General features: G+C 42.5%; 1 long non-coding RNA gene across 2 annotated transcripts; it reads left to right on the forward strand.

Moving 5' to 3' along the window:
- The first annotated feature begins 1,596 nt into the window (after positions 1 to 1,596).
- On the forward strand, positions 1,597 to 11,886 carry LOC138402334 (uncharacterized). Of its 2 annotated transcripts, XR_011236739.1 has the most exons (6): positions 1,619 to 1,661; positions 3,137 to 3,181; positions 3,601 to 3,778; positions 5,959 to 6,172; positions 7,033 to 7,102; positions 8,615 to 11,886. It is a non-coding gene; the product is annotated as an uncharacterized lncRNA (long non-coding RNA). The 2 variants fall into 2 exon arrangements; XR_011236738.1 differs by lacking the exon at positions 3,601 to 3,778 and having other exon boundaries at positions 1,597 to 1,661.
- Positions 11,887 to 16,530: the final 4,644 nt, after the last annotated feature.

A 16,530-nucleotide genomic window follows, 5' to 3' on the forward strand; every position in this document is an offset into this window, starting at 1 on the left:
AGGTGTGCCCGGTCGTCCTCAAGAACTCCGACGGCGTCGAAATACACACCTACGCCTTATTAGATGAGGGCTCTACAATCACCCTCATCGAAGAAGATCTAGCGGACCAACTGAACCTTAAAGGGCCCGCTAATGCTGTTAACATCCGTGGTATCAACTCCACCGAAAATGAACAAAGCAGCAGAACCGTCCAGTTCCAGTTACGAGGCAAGAACACAAGAGCGTCGCACGTCATACGAGCCAGAACTTTGCGACGTTTCCACTTGCTGCACCAGACCATACCGCTAGAACTACTGCGGTGCCAACATCTTCAAGCACTGGATCCAAGCGAAGTGTGCTACGAGCGAACCCGACCACGCTTGCTTATTGGCTCCGACAACTGGGAGCTAATCGTGTCGAAGCAGCTGCTGACTGGAGATCGCCACGAACCTGCAGCTTCACGTACCGAGCTTGGCTGGGTCATACATGGAACTGCACCTCGAACCATGACCAGCAACGAAGAAGAGCTCGTTTTTCATCTAAGATACGAGAAATCGCCAGAACCAGTCAGATGCCAGCATCTCGACGCCTTAGTTGATCCATCAAAATCAACTTACGATCCGATCCAGAAAGAAGACGAGCGAACAACGACGAACCCCGTGGAAGAAACAGCAGAACTCCAACTCCCCCGGTATTGCAATACGAGGGGAGTACGATCCCATGAACATACTTCACACGAAGTTAGAACTCCAGCCTACGCTGCAATTATACCTCCGCGAACGAAAACCACGACGAGGAAAAAGGCAGCTCTCAATTTTCTACTTTGGTGTGCTCGACGATCCACACGATCAACTGCAAGCTGGTCACATAGCAAGCCCTGCGATCCGGTCAAGCGCACTGGTTACGATGGCGAAGAACTGGTTGAGAGCTGCATACCTGCATCGACTCAACGTGAACCTGCAGTGCATTCTGAACATCATAAGAATGTACACAACGTCGTTGTGAGAACCCAAAGCTGCTGGTTTCATCGATCCAAGAGGAAGCTCGCCGTCCTGACGAAGAAAAGGAAGCAATGCAAGAGCTATGCTGAGGGGAGAAATGTTGCGGACGGGAGCTTCGAGCCACGCGCAGCGCTGGCGATGACTGACGCTGATTGGTCGACTGCCAACACCCCCGCTCCCCGCTACGCCTTCACCACCCGCAATCGCCTTGTCTCCCGCTCGGTATGACCGTATGAGCTTGCCGAGTGGGAGAATTAGATATAAGATCGATTTTGTTGTATAGAATCACTTCGCCTCTTGCTTCCGAACGAAGAAGACCTCAGAACTAGAAGTACCGTGAACCATTGTGAACCTAGAAAATTGTGAATTAATGTGATCAAGAGAGAAATACAGTCCACTGAACCCTCCGAGGAATTGTTTTGAATCCCTCCCCAACAGATAGCGTATCCAGCTTTCTTCTTTCTTAAAAAATACCACTTATAGAAACGTTCAGAAACGCGGTTTATCCTTAAAACTCTCGTATCAAAATTATAACTTCACCTTTGTATAACGGATAACTATTATTGCATGATTTAAAATAGAAATCAGTTACGTAGTTTTTCATCAAAGCAGTCCTATCTTCAGTATAAAAAGCGCCGGCCGCACGCGCTCCGTGCATTTCGGCTCGACACGACGCGGGGCGTAAGTAGCTTTATATTTTCTTCCTAGTAAGGAATCCGCCATTTTGTAAAACATTTTCGTTTCTCGCGTTTTTCAAAAATTTTTGCTAGATTTTGGTTTCTCTGCGTTTTTTTAATTCGATTTAAATTCATTTTCGTTATTGGCTACTATAATTTGCAACTTTCAAGAGATTTTCTAGTTCCTGCCGGGAGTTTTGTCGAATATTCCTTGATTTTTCACCACGTGGTTATTAAAAGTTTCAATAGATTTTAATTTTACTTCTTGTATACCGATTCCCTCGATTATTTAGTCTTTATTTTGGCTCATTTTCAGCATTTTTTATTTTTTGCCACGTGTTATTTCGTGATTTTTGTGCCACGTGTTTTTAAAACTTTACTATAGTTAAATTGTCGTTTTTCTTTAATTTTTCCATTTTGGCTACAAATATGCATTGTAGCCGAAAACATTGTTGGTTTTGTTAATATCCAACTGAGAAATATTTCTTCGTGCCACGTGTATAGTCCGTAAAAAATGACTCCTCAGGCGCCATTTTAACTCTGAGTCAATTGTCATGTCAAAAGTACGGTTCAACTTTATAATAAGGATTAGTCGTACTTTTGACATGAAATTTGACACTTGAAATAGCGCGTGAGGAGTAGTTTATTACGCATTATATTCCATTTTATCAGAATTTGGACCTACCACGTGGGTTAAGTTTTTCTACTGCATTTACCTATTTTTTTCACCACGCGTTTTCAAAACATTTTTTATTTCAATTTTCCTTCTATTTATTCGATGACTTTTTTCTTTTTTTGCCGTTGTGTTATCCCGTGGTTGATATACATAGTTATTTGTGCCACGTATTTTCAAACTTTTTAGTTAATTTTATTATTAATTTTAGAGGTTATTTTAGAGATCTTTTTTCGATTTTTTGCCACGTGGTCTTTTGCGATACCTACTTATAGATTTTTGTGCCAACTGCCACATGTTTGTAAAACTATTTGCCTACTTGATATTCATATTCCTTTTTCTTTAATTTTCTTTGTTTTTTGATATCCTAAAATGCATTTTTAGTATTATTTTTAATAATCTCCATTTTTAAATATTAATTGTTCGTGCCACGTGTTTTCAATCATATCAAATTGTACCCCGTGGTTTAAGTGTTTTTACTTGTTATTCTTTTGTTAGAGTTCCGTACCTCAAAAGGAAAAAGGATCACTTTGTCTGCCTTTTGTCGGAATTAAAATGTAAATAGTTAAAATGTGTTCACAAACAAATAATTAGTACCTACCTATTGTAAATTTTTTAATATCATCTTAAAGGGCTTTATTTTAACATTCTAAAACAGATTTTTATTTATTTTTACGCATAGTTTTTGATTCATCGTGCAAAATGTCGGAAAAAATACCCGAGTATGAAATCCTCCTGGAAATATTCCTACTTAATCGTCTTAGCAGTTTTTTGTCAATTTCTATAATTTTACTTTTCTTTTACAGTGAGCCAGGGCTTCCGCATCGCAAAAGCTTTTCTGATGGGAGTTGGTAAGTTTTTAAAGTTTTTCTTTATTATTTAGTAGGCCTTGTTATTTTTAAGGTTTCGTACCCGAGGGGTGCCAACGAGAACCTACTACCAAGCCTTGTCCGTCCGTATGTGCGTCTGCCTCTTTGTCAGCGGGCTGTATGTATCTCATGAACTGCTAGAATTGAAAATTTCATAGTGTGTATTTTTATAGCTGATATAACGACTAATAATAAAAAAATTCAAAATGGCTGCTATGTCCTGCTACGGAATCCTTTGTGTCAGAGCTCAATTCTTTGTGTCAGACCTCTTCATAAGACCTGACACGTGCAGACCGCGGTCGAGGTTTTGGTTCAATTTCACTGTTGAAAACGTTAGACAAGATCAGGCAAGTTTTCGTCTTTAGAAAATTTTCATTACACTTACCTACTCTTTTTTTAAGGCTAATTCGCTTGGCGAATTCGCGTCTTCGCTTGACGGCTTTGTAACAAGTCACGACCGAAGTCTCCCACCAGACCAGCCTAGACACAATTTCAAAAATTGCCTCAAATTGCCCCTGCCAGAAATCGAACCCGGGACCTCCTCGCTTAGAAAGACCACAGCGCTCACCACTACCCCAGGTAAATTGTCAAAAAACTCTTTTTTGTGCGATTTTGTGAATTCAACAGTCCTAGTTCGAACCCTAAATAAAAATAAATAAAAAATAAAAATAAAATGTTTTTATTTCGACCAACAAGGATCATATTGGTGTTAGTAATTACACGAAACTTAAACCTAATTGTTAGTAATTATTAATATTAGTGTTAGTAATTACACGAAACTTAAACCTATTTGTTAGTAAAAAATCTATAACTATTTAAATTAGGACAGGATCGATTTGCCAGCACGTGAATCATACAACAGTGATTCAAGTACTGGCAGTCGATCCTGTCAGAAAATACCTTCAGGAGGCCGTTGGGGCTGGACCGGACTCTACGCAACAGGGATGTGCACCGCTTTCGCATAGTAGTATAAAAACAGTCTACATGCGCCTCGGCGAACATCCCTGACGCGCTGCAGAATCTGGGCAGCCCCATCAGCATCCTGAATGCATTATTATATTGTACACGCAGGGCATTGTACTGCTTTTGCGTGTAATCGATCCACAGGCTGCTCGTGTAGAAGGAGGTGCAATATGCTCTGAAAAGAGTGATTTTGACGGCTACAGAACAACGAGCAAACCTGCGGACGATCATGTTCGCCCTAACAGACAACGCCCTGCGTTCTCTCTCTATATCTGCATCGTCTTTCAGGTCAGAGGATATAACATGCCCCAGGTATTTAAACTGCTCCACTCTCTTTAGTGGAGTCTCATACAGCTTTATAGGTGGTACAGTGGGAGGAAGTGTTTTTCCCCTGGCCTGAAAGACCATGCATTCACTCTTCTTGACATTGTAGGTCAAGCCGTGACTGTGGGCATAGGTCTCACAAATGCCCAACAGTTTCGTGATACCACAGACAGACGCACTCAGCAACACCATGTCGTCTGCATAACTAATGTTATTGAGACACGCTCCATCAATATGACATCCGACACGCGTACTGCTAAGTGCCTCTATCAGCGCATTGACGTACAGGTTGAAAAGCTTAGGCGAGGTTAAGCCCCCCTGCCTCACGCCACACTCCAACCTATAAGGCCTAGAAAAGCTTTCCGACCATCGCACGACATTGACCTGGTTTTCATACCAAAATTTGAAGATCCTGTTAATTTCATCGGGTAGTACTTTTTCACAACTTTTTAGAACATAAAATATTTCTGTTCTATTCTACATATTTTAGTGTGGAATAGTTTGATCACGACTGTTCGGTTTTTGTAACCTTTATAAGATCCAAGAGTACTTTTTCAACTTTTTAGAATTCAAATATTTCCATTATATTTTGTTTTCTTATCTTTGTAACCTTTTGATGACCTCCGATGCTGTGATGAGTAATGGAATAAAAAAATTGGACCCTAGTAGTTTGTAAATTAGCTTGGGTCATGACTGGTGGGAGGCTTCAGCTGGTGCTATAGTTGCCAACCTATAGCGAAGCTTACTTACAAGTTATGTTTTAGCATTCTGGTACGACGCCGCGCAGACACGGGGCGAGTTAGGCTGGGGGCGCACAATGCGTTGCGGCGCCGCACTTCAAAAATTTCACCGTATCAGCGGGCACACGAGCGGTGCGGCGCCGCAACGTTATGTCGCAGTGGCACCGTAGCAGCTTTGGACAGTTTGTTAATTAAAACGACTGAGCGGTGCCGCTCCGACGTCGCAACCCATTCACCCTCCCCGCCCGTCCCTCCCTCCCCGTCTCGGTGGTTACAAGTCCGGTGCGGCGCCGGAGCGCATCGTGTGACATACCACAGATATTTCTATGCAAGACGACGCAGCGACAACGCTGCGGCGCCGCACCGCCGCCGCAACGCATCGTGTGGCCCGCTCTAGTCACACAATTTGCGTTGCGTTGGCGGTGCGGCGCCTGAGTGATGCCGCTGCGTCATCTCACATAGGCCATAGCAATCACTGTACCATGCTACACGATGCGTTACGACGTCGTGTGGCGCCGCACCGCCGCGCACGCGCAACGGACTTGGGACCAGAGAGACGAGGCGGGGAGGGGGGCAACGCCACATTTTCTGCCGGAGCGGCAAGGCAGTGCCCGTGTGGCATCCAATATAATCCACAGCGGTGCGGCGCCGAAACGCATCCTGTGGCCTTAGTCTAATAGGGTCTCCAAACTAATCTATGTATGAAGCCCTATGTATGTGTTCCCGTTCCAGAGCTGTTACACTGCTCCCATCAGAAGACCTTCACCGGATGCCGCGTTAGCCTGTGTGGCCGCACTGCTCGCCGCACAGGCCGACGCCGCCGCAGCGGCCGGCGTCTAGCTGCGCCGCAACGCTCGGCCGCGAGACTGGCCCGCGCGCCGCGTGCTGCGCTGCCTCGCTCTTCCCGAGCGGCCCACAGATGATGCTCACAACTCGAGAGGAGCGAGTAAGTACCATATTGCATTACCCACTAGCTGTGCCCGCGACTTCATCTGCGTGAATTTAGTATAAAATCCCGTGGAAACTCTTTGATTTTCCGGGATTAAAAGTAGCCTATGTCCCCGTCTAGTCTTTAACTATACTCATGCAAAAAATCACGTCGATCCGTTGCTGCATTGTGTCGTGATTGAAGGACAAACCAACCAAAATACGTCATGCATTGCCAGACTTTATAAACTTTAAGGGTGTGTTGCAGCGGGTTGCCACGATAGTGTCTGGCAATGCACGACGTGATTTTTAATACTATTCCGAAGGAAATATAAAAAAATAGACTTCACATTTTAACGTAAGATTTTTTATACCTTTATTATCTGTCATCTCCCAAAGCCAACATGATCCAAACTTCATAGTCACTGATCGTTTCTGACTGTGTTTAGGACAAATTCAGCTATTATAAAATAACAAAGTTCTGGCACACGTTGGCTCTCTCTATAACTGAAATTGTATTTGTCATCATTGGGGCTACGATCTCGGGGACGCACCTTTAACTCATCATCATCATGCTCAACCCATCGACGGCTTACTACAGAGCACGGGTCTCCTCTCAGAGTGACCAATGGTTTCGGCCATTGTCTACCATAAAAGAAGAAAAACATCGTGAGGAAACCTCCATGCCTGAGAGTTCTCCATATAGTTCTCAAAGGTGTGTGAAGTCTGCCAAACCTCATTCGACCAGCGTGGTGGACTATATCCAAATCCTTCTTATTCTGAGGAGACCTATGCGCAGTAGTGAGCTGGTGATGGGTTGATGATGATGATGATGCCGCAGTCAGTTTTTTTTTGAAAACTTAACTATTTTTGTTTCAGGCCACCAAGTCGCCATGTTTCATGTTTATAATATAAATATTGTATCCTGATAAAATTATAATTATTAAATGTAAGTCATTTCTTTTTAATTTGTAGACTGCTGACTAACAATCTATCAACACAGAATAACACAGAATCTACGCATTTGTCTGTCTGTGTGCGCTAATCTCAGAAACTAATGATTTTCATTCAAGTCATTTAAATGGTCAGCCATGGTTTAGTGAACTTAGTCAAAGATAATATATTAAAGTCTAGTGAACCGTACGTCTATTTACTGGTTACATTGTTTATTATGAAATGAGGAGAACTAGAGTAACCGACATAGCTCAACGGGTTGCGAAGCTGAAGTGGCAATGGGCAGGGCACATAGTTCTTACAACCGATAGACGTTGGGGTCCCAAGGTGCTGGAATGGCGAATTCGCACCGGAAGACGCAGCGTTAGAAGACCCCCACTAGGTGGACGGACGACATCAGACGAGTCGCAGGGAGCCGCTGGATCCAGGCGGCGCAAAACCGTAGCGTGTGAAAATCTACAAGAGACCTATGTCCAGCAGAGGTCGCCGGCTTATCAGTGTTTTATAGGATATATTTCGGAGAGTGTGCTCAGGAACTTTTCGATCTTGTCCCCCCTTCACCATTTTACCACCGAACCGCAAGACGTCGGGCGAGTTTCCATCCTTATGTCGTCGACATTCCATCTACACGCACGAAACGTTTTGCGTCATCATTCCTCATACGTATGGCTAAGGTTTGGAATACTCTTCCGCAATATGTGTGTCCTACCAATTACAACCCGGGTATCTTTAAAACAAGAGTGAATAGGCATCTTCTAGGTAAACGCGTCCCATCTTAGGCCACATCATCACTTCCCATCAGGTGTGATTGTGGTCAAGCGTACACCTATAATGAAAAAAAAAAAAAAAGAGGACGTCCATTGGTTGATGATGATGATGATGATTGTTTATTATAATGCGAATCGGGTACCCACGACACAGAACTACCTAGTGTGGGTCCGGTCAGACAATGTTAATAAAATTGACTAAACTGTTTTGTTAAATAAATATTTTTCATTATTTTTTCCATCCATTTACCGCCTTGGTATTGGTGGGATATTTTTGAAAAGAACTCTTGAGCAAAGCACAAAACAATTTTTTTTAAACTAAGTAGGTATTGATGACTTTTTACTTCAGGTACAAGTTAGCCCTTGACTGCAATCTCACCTGGTGGTAAGTGATGATGCAGTCTAATATGGGAGCGGGCTAACCTGGAAGGAGTATGGCAGTTTTTATTGAACCCATGCCCCTTTGTTATCTACACGGCATCGTACCGGAACGCTAAACCGCTTTGCGGCATGGCTTTGTCGGTAGGGTGGTAACTAGCAACGGCCGAAGCCTCCCACCAGACCAGGCCAGAAATTTAGAAATTATTAAATTCCAAACCCCTGCCAGGAATCGAACTCGGGACCTCCCACTAATAAGACCACCAAGACAAATATCCACATCCATAAAGCTCTAGATAAGTTCTTGGTGATGTTTTAAAAAATTTAGACAGACTGTTAATGTGGTTTTTTTTTTGTTTCAGATTATTACAGCAAAAGTTTGCTTTAACTACTACGTACCTCAGTGTTTAAAACTTAGTTTTTCAGTGAGGCCTAATACACTATCAATACCGTATCGTGATCTTGGTATCGTGATGAAAAGTTCTTCGGCACACTCTCCGAAATATATCCTGTAGAATACCGATGGACTTGGCACAGATGATCCAATGTTTGCGCTTCGTCGCCAAGTCTTCGTGACGGTCCACCGAATCCAATGCATTAAGCTGATACTGAGCCATCCCATAAATGTCTGCAGTACTCCATAAGAAAACCGTCAATATTTGGATCGCGATACAGCGGATAATACAGGACACCATTACTTCCGCATGCGGCATGCGTCATGCCTGCTAATGGCGTCATGGTCCAACGACGATGGTGTTAATTTCTCCATCGTCTTTGGGACAGGACACCATTACTTCCGCATGCGACATGTGTCATGCGTCGTGCCTGCTAATGACGTCATGGTCCAACAACGATGGTGTTGATTTCTCCATCATCTTTGGGACGGGACACCATTACTTCGGCATGCGGCATGCCTGGTAATGACGTCATGGTCCAAAGACGATGGCATTGATTCCTCCATCGTTCTTGGGACAGGACACCATTAGTTCACATGCGGCATGAGTCATGCCTGGTAATGATGTCATGGTCCAACGACGATGGCGTTGATTTCTCCATCGTCTTTGGGACAGGACACCATTACTTCCGCATGCGACATGTGTCATGCGTCGTGCCTGCTAATGACGTCATGGTCCAACAACGATGGTGTTGATTTCTCCATCATCTTTGGGACGGGACACCATTACTTCGGCATGCGGCATGCCTGGTAATGACGTCATGGTCCAAAGACGATGGCATTGATTCCTCCATCGTTCTTGGGACAGGACACCATTAGTTCACATGCGGCATGAGTCATGCCTGGTAATGATGTCATGGTCCAACGACGATGGCGTTGATTTCTCCATCGTCTTTGGGACAGGACACCATTACTTCCGCATGCGGCATGCGTCATGCCTGCTAATGGCGTCATGGTCCAACGACGATGGTGTTAATTTCTCCATCGTCTTTGGGACAGGACACCATTACTTCCGCATGCGACATGTGTCATGCGTCGTGCCTGCTAATGACGTCATGGTCCAACAACGATGGTGTTGATTTCTCCATCATCTTTGGGACGGGACACCATTACTTCGGCATGCGGCATGCCTGGTAATGACGTCATGGTCCAAAGACGATGGCATTGATTCCTCCATCGTTCTTGGGACAGGACACCATTAGTTCACATGCGGCATGAGTCATGCCTGGTAATGATGTCATGGTCCAACGACGATGGCGTTGATTTCTCCATCGTCTTTGGGACAGGACACCATTACTTCCGCATGCGGCATGCGTCATGCCTGCTAATGGCGTCATGGTCCAACGACGATGGCGTTGATTTCTCCATCGTCTTTGGGACAGGACACCATTACTTCCGCATGCGGCATGCGTCATGCCTGCTAATGACGTCATGGTCCAACGACGATGGCGTTGATTTCTCCATCGTCTTTGGGACAGGACACCATTAGTTCGCATGCGGCATGAGTCATGCCTGGTAATGATGTCATGGTCCAACGACGATGGCGTTGATTTCTCCATCGTCTTTGGGACAGGACACCATTACTTCCGCATGCGGCATGCGCCATGCCTGCTAATGACGTCATGGTCCAACGACGATGGTGTTGATTTCTCCATCATCTTTGGGACGGGACACCATTACTTCGGCATGCGGCATGCGTCATGCCTGGTAATGGCGTCATGGTCCAAAGACGATGGCATTGATTCCTCCATCGTCCTTGGGACAGGACACCATTACTTCCGCATGCTGCATGAGTCATGCCTGGTAATGATGTCATGGTCCAACGACGATGGCGTTGATTTAGCCGTCGTCTTTGGGACAGGACACCATTACTTCCAAACGCTTGGGCTACGGTCATGGTGCCAGTGATGACCTGGAGGAACCGTTGGGTGATGACCTGGAGTCGCCTCTCCCAAACACAGCTTGCCTTGTGCGTTGGAGCTGGCACGATCCGCAGTCTGCTGAGTGTCGCGTCGCGTGTAGAGGCCCATGCATACGGACCGCGGATGGGTCTGATATTAGTCTGTCATAAATAAGTCAGTTTTAGCTGGTCTTACATAATATACTTGTCAAGTAGGGTTAGCTTGTAGTCAGTGGCGTGCACAGGGTTTGAAGCCAGGGTAGGCATTAGTTAGGTAGGAACCTGTTTACTGGCAGGTTATAATGTAAAATTTGCATTGAGCTATTACAACTGGGGTAAGCAGTGCATTTATGCCTCTATGACCTGCACGCCACTGCTTGTAGTGCAAGATCCCAGGGTCCCCAGACATTACTTATTTTCTGCGTTGCAAAATATACATAGTAGTGTTAATATGTACTTTTGACGTACGCACATCTGCTAGCTTGGAACGACGACGCGCGTTGACCAATAATTTATAGGTGTCAGCTACTAAAGTACCTTTAGCAGTTGATACATATAAATTAGCCATCTCTGTCCGAGCCAACAAATCTACTCTACCACATTTTGTTACCCAGAAAATAAATAGCATCTGGGGGACCTGGGATCTTGGATCATCGCATTTAAGTCATTTAAGCATTACATGTACATATATAACTTTGCATGGAAAGATTTACACCACCAATCATAAATAAGTTGTAATATATGAAAGCCGACAAGGAGAGGTCGTTTACGCATTAATTCATTAAAAAATAAGATTAAGTTTTCTTTATAAAAATATCTTGTAAAACTTACGTGTATTTATAAATAATACTTATCGCTACTTTTATAATTCGGTTACGCAATAAAATGTAAAACACTATAAGAAGTCAGTGCCAGGCATTTGAGTAGAAACTAAGTTTAAGTTTTCTTTAGAATAAGTAAGTACTGTTCTGAGCTATAATTGGTTTTTAGTCTTCCGTCTATAGTTAATCTACTTAAGTACACACATTACATTAACTTTTCAGGTCTTCTTTGAAAAAAATATGTTGTAAAACTTTTGGGTATTTATAAATAATACTTATCGCTACTTTTATAATTCGGTTACGCAATAAAATGTAAAACACAATAAGAAGTCAGTGCCAGGAATTTGGTAGAAACTAAGTTTAAGTTTTCTTTAGAATAAGTACCTAAGTAAGTGTTTTGAGCTATAATTGGTTTATCTACTTAGGTACATTACATTACATTAATTTTTCTTCGTACAACTGTGTTTTGATTTATATCCCTTCATGGTGCTGATAGTAATCTGCTTTAGACGCAGTCAGTTTGTAAAAATTATACTTGCTCGATATAGTCTGTTCTAAGCTTCTAAAGCGGACTACGATAGACAGCAGTGTTGTTGTTGACAACATGTTGTTACCCTGAAGAATCCTCTAATGCAACATGTATAACGCATATTGCTGTTATCCATACTAATATTACAAATGCGAAAGTGTGTCTGTCTGTCTGTCTGCTAGCTTTTCACGGCCCATCCGTTCAACCGATTTTGATGAAATTTGGTACAGAGATAGCTTGCATCCCGGGGAAGGACATATGCTACTCTTTATCCCGGAAAATTAAAGAGTTCTCACGGGATTTTCAAAAACCGAAATCCACGCGGACAAAGTCGCGGGCATCATCTAGTATTTTAAAGACCTGGAGAGTGACATAGGCTACTTTTTATTCCGGAAAATAAAAGAGTTCCCACGGAATTTTTAGAAACCTAATTCCACGCGGATGAAGTCGCGGGCATCAGCTAGTGTTATATAAGTTAATATTTAATTTGGTTTTAATTGTACGACGAACACAGCCTACTTTAAGGTGGGAAGACACGGTCTGCCCGCGAAATTCAAATTTAATTTGGTTTTTTTGCAATTTGTAAACTAATACGACAAAGTAGGCTTATGGCATTCAAATTGAGCCCCTAGCAGTATCATCTTCACAGGCTTATATAAAAATCTTTACTTGAAAGTGTCCAGTTTAAGAAATTAGTCGAAATAATGAGTTTGACGTGAGCTACTCACAAATTAGTAAAGATTTTTATATAAACCTGTGAAGATGATATTGCTAGGGGCGTTTGAATTGAATGCCTATAAGTCTACTTTGTCGCATTCGTTTACAAATTGCGAAAAACCAAATTAAATTTGAATTTCGCGGGCAGTCCCGTGTCTTGGGCCTTTCGGCCAAGTGTATTTTATTTTAAAACCATTTATTGCAACATTGAGTGCTTGCTCAAGTATTTTGCCCGCGGATAGTTAAAATTGCTTCTAAGACAAAGGGACTTTTGTCCGCGAAGGACAAAAATCCCTCATCTTTTAGTTCAGTGTTTCGCCGTATCTGCTATTAGTTACGCGGTGTCCTATGTGAGCGACGAATACGACGCGACGCAACACGACGCGACGTAATGCGGCCTATATGGCAGTAATGTAACCGTTTTTAAGCTTTAAGCTCGCACCAATTTGTCTGCTAACACTACGTTCACTATAACTTGTCCCTTGCCGTTATGTTGGCACAATAAAAGCCCTTAAAAAAGCTAACAAAGCAATGGTGCCAACATGACGGCAAGGGACAAGTTATAGTGAACGTAGTGTAAGTACAGATAACTTAAAGCTGGCGTTTGCAGCTCGTTAAGTGAGACTCAATAACAACTTAACAGAGTAAATGCAACTTTCAAACTTCTTGAATGCATTTCTGACGCTGGATAAGGGGCCTAAAGAAAGTTAAGGCTGGGCAGAAACACGCCGGTTTGTTTTAAGAACGGATCAGCAAACGGTCTGATGGCAGAAACATTGAAAAAGATCAGAAATATATAGGTTTTAAACTAATATTTAAATTAATTTTTAATTTTGCGTAATAATAATCTTCATCTTCCCACATTAAAGTCATCACGGTTCAATTTATTTGTTTAGTTAGATTGAATACAGATATATCGGTGATCTTTATAGAGCTACAATACGGAATGCCTGCAAAATGGTTTTTGTGTTAAGATTTAAGTGGGTATTTATTTTAGAATCAGCATTATTAAGCGTATCGCAATTCAATATCATCGCGCCTTTAAATCAGCTTTTTCAAAAGTAGATATAAATTATTTGACAGCCTGATTTCAATCAAATTATTTATTTTCCACTAGATGTTCGCCAAGTCTTCATCCGCATAGATTTAGGGTTTTTTTGAAAATTCTGTTAATCCTGATTTTTTTTGGAAAAAAGTAGCATATGTCCGTTCCAGAAGCAAGCTAGATGCAAGCTATCGCTAAGCTTGCTTGTCAATCCAATCCAGCACGTGTGCGGCCGAGCTAACGGTTATTAAGTGTAAATAGTGAAGTTAAAACTCCTCCAGCGAGTTTGTTGAAGCGAGTTTTGTCGTAATGAGAAACAAGAGTAAATGCTGTGATATCGAGCTGTCTGCTAACTTATTCTGTGAATAAGGGTCTATTACTATTTATCTAGCTGATGCCCACGACTACGTTCGCGTGGATTTCGTTTATTAAAAATTCAACGTTTCGGACGTTCAAAGTCGTCAAACCATCAACAATGCAAGGGAGGTTGCACGTTAACATAAAATTTTATACTTACCATGAAATAAAAAAGAAGTTTTTTAATTTTTAAATTATACAAGGTGTAATTAGAATTCCAGAGTCTAGCGAAAACTTAGCGCTATTATTATACTACCTAAGAACAATCCAATACCAAAAGCTATTTGCCTCATGCTGTAGTGGTTTAGTATTTTTCGAACCCGCAATGTATAGCGTTCATAACTTGGGGTCAATTCCTTGCCTAAGACGCTGCATTGACTCCATGGCACCTATCTACGCAACGTTCGTTGACCTCTAGCGTCAGTCAGATGTTTTATTTGCAATACATTGAGAACTTTAAAAATACAGGGGTTTTTAATTTATTTTTCGTTTCTTTGTGGTACCTTATCAGTTGATTAACAGTACCAGTCTTCGTTTTTGCTTGCTTTCTAATTACAGCCTGTATAACAGTACCTAGCCATAGATAAGAATTTTAATTAATTTGTTAATATCTATATATATAAAAGGAAAAGGTGACTGACTGACTGACTGACTGAATGACTGACTGACTGATCTATCATCGCACAGCTCAAACTACTGGACGGATCGGGCTGAAATTTGGCATGCAGATAGCTATTATGACGTAGGCATCCGCTAAGAAAGGATTTTTGAAAATTCAACTCCTAAGGGGTTGAAATAGGGTTTTGAAATTTTGTAGTCCACGCGGACGAAGTCGCGAGCATAAGCTAGCTACAAATAAAATTAATCGATCAAAAAATACCTACCAAATACGAAAAAAGTATTATATTAATCTAATCCTCGTATAGTATCGATATCACTCGTATCTCCCCAGGCAGCGGCAAAAGACTGATCACTATCCCTATCTTACCCGATTTCCTTCATTAATTTTTTGCCCCGACATCCTCAGCGAACATTCCGTTGAAGAATGGATTGTCTCCAATCAATGTGGATGACTGCCATTTATATTATACTCTGAAATTATTTTTAAAAAAATAATCAAGTCCCCACGAGTCACATTCGCACACGTAGGATTCCGTGCCATCGTACATTTTATATTTCGTACGTCGTACATTTTTTTTGGATATTAAAGTTACCTATATTAAAGTTACCTATTTTAAAGTTATCTATATTAAAGTTACCTCAATTAAAGTTACCTATATTAAAGTTACCTATATTAAAGCTACCTATATACACTGTAGTCTGTGGTGATGTACGACTCTGAGCGGCGTATCAAATCGGGCGTCGTATCTGTTCCGACACATCAGCTTGGCGATAGTTCTCTCGCGTCGCAACGTTTGTGCCCGGCTTAACACGTTCGCTGAATTTACGATACTGCATGAGTGTTCAGCATGAACATCATCATCATCATCATCAACCAATTGTCTTCCACTGCTGGACATAGGTCTCTTGTATGATCTTCCACACGCCACGGTCTTGCGCTGCCTGGATCCAGCGGCTCCCTGCGACTCATCTGATGTCGTTCGTCCACCTAGTGGGGGGTCTTCCAGCGCTGCGTCTTCCAGTGCGAGGTCGCCATTCCAGCACCTTGGGACCCCAACGTCTATCAGTTGTACGAACTATGTGCCCTGCCCATTGCCAATTCAGCTTCGCAACCCGTTGAGCTATGTCGGTTACTCTAGTTCGCCTACGGATCTCCTCATTCCTGATTTGATCACGTATAGAAACTCCAAGCATAGCTCTCTCCATTGCATGAACATAACATAATAATATACCTACTAGCTGATCCGCACCATCTTCCTCGAATAGAATTTTTGAAAATATAATTTGAAAATGCCGGAATTTCATTTAAACTTTCATCACCCCCCTTAGAGCGATCACGCACTCATCCGTACTGAATCCGAGAAAATACGAATATAAAAAACATCTACGTCATAAATGTCATAAGCTACTTGCCATACAATTGGGCTAGGGTTGAATTTTCAACCTCCGACCCCTGGAATAGGAGCCGACTTCTTAACCACTGAACTATTACTGCTATAACGGAAGATAGCTAAAAGACATTGACTTATATGTGTCGGAGAACAAGGGGATGGCCGACATCAGAAGGTAGTAATTTCAATTACAATCATTGTAATACTCACTTATCACACGTGAAAACCACTAGCGTAACGGAACGTAGGTAAACCTAACCCTACCTAGCGACCGGCTCCACCATGTCCCCATACCGGTCCCACACCAACCAGCTAACCTAGCACACCACAATTAGTTCAATTAACATCAACTACAACAATCACGTTTGTCTAATACAAATTGGAACGATACAAAAGGACTCGCCCGATAAACAACCTGTCTAGATCGCCAAAACACACTCACA

Source organism: Maniola hyperantus, chromosome 5, assembly GCF_902806685.2.
Source record: "Maniola hyperantus chromosome 5, iAphHyp1.2, whole genome shotgun sequence".
Classification (NCBI taxonomy): domain Eukaryota; kingdom Metazoa; phylum Arthropoda; class Insecta; order Lepidoptera; family Nymphalidae; genus Maniola; species Maniola hyperantus.